At 40.7% G+C, this 3,236-nt stretch overlaps 1 long non-coding RNA gene across 3 annotated transcripts; it reads left to right on the top strand.

Annotated features, from left to right (window-relative positions):
• The first annotated feature begins 216 nt into the window (after positions 1–216).
• Positions 217–3,229, top strand: LOC109475492. Of its 3 annotated transcripts, none has more exons than XR_002140540.1 (4): positions 217–397; positions 899–964; positions 2,531–2,651; positions 3,076–3,229. It is a non-coding gene; the product is annotated as an uncharacterized LOC109475492 (long non-coding RNA). The 3 variants fall into 3 exon arrangements; XR_002140541.1 differs by having other exon boundaries at positions 2,531–2,645; positions 3,076–3,155; XR_002140539.1 differs by having other exon boundaries at positions 218–397; positions 2,531–2,636; positions 3,076–3,219.
• The last annotated feature ends 7 nt before the right edge of the window (positions 3,230–3,236 follow it).

Genomic DNA, 3,236 nt, shown 5'->3' with positions numbered 1-3,236 from the left:
GATGTTGTTGACCCAAGAAGCCGTCAGAACAAGTTAGCAATCAGGTCACTGCATAGTCAGCAAAACAGCAATGTCATAACGTCAGCCAAGGTAAGGGCGAGCTATGGAGACTAATACGTGCGTATACTTTGTAAATAACATTTGAATAAATATTATCTTGATTGCACACGACCTCGATACTTGCACACGCGACCTCGCAACAGAGGCGTGTGCAGACATCTTTTGAAATGAACATGTTTTTAACACTGACCGCTGAAGAGGTAGGACGTGTGCAAAGAATAATTTAAAGCTGAAGTCATCTGTGCCACGTCACACAACCTTCGAGGAGCCAAGAAAAGCTACTTATCAGCGAAGTCACAGGAAAAAATCATGCCAGACCCCTGCAAGTGTGGCGATGGTAAGCACAATCCGCTTCCGCATTTACCGCGGTCTAGCCCATGTATATATGCGTAGTTGATGAATAGCTTTGGCTTGTTCTGTGCGTACAATGTACGTGTTGCAGTGCAGGTGGTGTAATAAATTCGCGGAGGTTCTCAAAGGTTCCCTAGTCCACTAGAAAGACCCAAAAGACACAAAACCGCATATCTTCTTGGTGGATTAGGTTCTCGGCCAAATTACCAGACTGTCAAGCCTTACTCTGGATTTATACGGTGTCTAGACTGTATGTAAAGACGACTAACGGGCACGATCTCACTCATAACCCTGGAGCGCAGCGAAGTGCAACAGGTAGGAAAGAGGATCATCTTAGAGACAGACAGGGAAGGATATGATTACAAATTATCGTAACGTAAGAGCGATCTGTTGAAATGTTGGTGCAATATTTTGGCCAAGTTAAAGTACCGTTATTCCCGTCTGATCAATGTCAGGGTAACATGACGTCGTGTGGTTGTCTTTGCAGAGTGCAAGTGTGGCCCTGACTGCAAGTGCGGCCCCGAATGCAAGAACAAGGACTCTTCCAAGGCCTGTAAGTAGAGTCTCACATCAGTCATATTAAAGTAGCGCGGATGTGTTCGGTACATTCGTGACTCGATGAGCTACAAATGTACTGTATTTGGCGATTTTAGCCGACAGGTGTGCGTTAATTATTTACCATTCGTTTTCAATGTTGTTGATAATTGTACAGAGGGATTCTGCTATTTCTTAGGCCATGCTGATTTGATTCTATGGATGGCATCCTCAGGGAACCCAAAAACTGACGCGAGCGTGCGAATAAAAAAGTTTCCTTCATTGAGCTGCTTCATTATGAAATCTACGTGGTAATAAAGGTTGAACAAATGACGAAACACAGAGTATGGTATGGGGAATAATAATAGACTCTTAATAATTTTCATTTCTTCCCATGTTCTTCTTTTCCTGAATTGATTTCAGCATTCAATGACATTAGCATCGTTGGTTGAAAACTTTTTTTTGGAAAGGCCATGTTGATTTGATTATATGGATGACATCTTCTGGGAACCCCAAAACTGATGCGAGAGCGCGAATAAAAAAAGTTTTGCAAAAAAAAAGTTAGCTTTCATGAAATCTACGTTGTTATGAAGGTCGAACAAATGACACAGAGTATGGTATGGCGAATAATCTACTCTTTAAATTCATTTCTTTGCATTTTAGTTTTTTGTTTTGATTTTGGTCATTCTACGACGTTGGAATCGTTTTCTAAATATTTTTTTGTGCAACTTTCGGTATATATTTGCTCATTTTGCAACTGTTTTGTACAATTTACAGTGTGGTTTGAAACTTTTTTTTTTGAAACGGCCGAAGATTCATGCGCGCGCGGATGTCATCCATATAATCAAATCAACATGGCCAAACGGACAAAAAATCATGCGCGCGTGGATGTCATCCATATAATCAAATCAACATGGCCTTATTGTTGAAAATGGCCGATGTAGATCCAACACCTCAAGGCGTGGCACAGTAGTGGGTTTTGGCAGCGCACATTGAGCCGTAAGACTGCACAGTTCGGGTGCTCAGATGTACCTTCCACAAGATTCCCACACTTTAAACTCGTAGGATAAAACGTTTCACCGACCGCTTGATGACAGAATGACAGGACACAAATGTGCTTAGTGAAAGTCGTTAAAGGATCATGTACATGGCTGAACTTTCCCACGGGATAAGAAAGTACACATTGAACACTTCTGTTCGATAAATGCTGCCACAGTGGTCAATCCGGTTTCATGCATGTTTTATGTCCTATATATAATCCAAGTTCAGCCAGCTGTGAACGATTGATGATGAGTATAGAGATTAGAATTAGAGTTTTCAAATTGTTTGCAAAAGCTGAACTTCTAGTTCCATTAACATGCCGTTTTTTCTTGACAGTTCCACGCAGGTGAGCTTTTCTTGAAGTCACTGTCACAAAATCTTGAGTGTATCTTTGTTATGGGGTGATTTGATACTTTGAAGTCCATTGAAATTTGCTTTGATAAAGTACCCCGACTAAACCATTAACATGCAACTGAAAGTTCAATGGTGCTGATAGAGCGTTTCTTGATTTTCCAAACAATTGATATTGTTGTATCTTTGATAGGTGAGTCCGGTGATTGTGAGCCTTGTGAGAAGGAGTGCAAGACTGACCACGAGCACCACAAGCATCCTCACTGAGCAGTGAAGTCTGAGTGCTGAGGACCTACACGGTAACTCTGGTGCAGGTTGTTGTCATCTATCTGTCAAACTTTAGGTGGCAAGGTGGTGTTGACTCATGGTAGCTTGATTAAGTCAGGCTTCTAGCAGCCCTTCCACTGTCCACACCCCTAGAAGGGGAGGGGGCAATCAGCTCCTGACAGTGGCAGATTGTGTTTACAGGTCAACCTGGCATCCAAACTACTATACTTAGATGTATCTTACAAAAAAAAAAACTTTTATCATGCATGGCAGCAGTTTGCTATGATATACATTCAATATATATAAATAAACAGCGTTTAGGATGAGGCATGTCGTACATATTTCCATCACTCTGTTACAAAATACTAGTAGACAGTCATGTGAAGTAAAATTGTGCCTTGTATGGTAAAATATTAGTGAGATAGAGGGCCAGGTAAATAACTAACAAATGCATTATTTCTTTTTTTCCAGACGGACCAGATAATGACAAACAGCTTTCACATCTCACCAAGCTATAAAGGAGGAGTCCAAGAAACACACTTTTTTCAATATTCCTTCTATTATTCACACTTGATCTAGACAACTAGACGAAAACATACAACACATTTTTCTTGTTTTTTTAAGTTTAAAAT

Source organism: Branchiostoma belcheri, unplaced genomic scaffold (assembly GCF_001625305.1).
Source record: "Branchiostoma belcheri isolate BF01 breed outbred unplaced genomic scaffold, Haploidv18h27 scaffold34, whole genome shotgun sequence".
Classification (NCBI taxonomy): domain Eukaryota; kingdom Metazoa; phylum Chordata; class Leptocardii; order Amphioxiformes; family Branchiostomatidae; genus Branchiostoma; species Branchiostoma belcheri.
The sequence above is the reverse complement of the archived record's forward strand: the minus strand, read 5'-3'. Positions and strand labels throughout refer to the sequence as shown.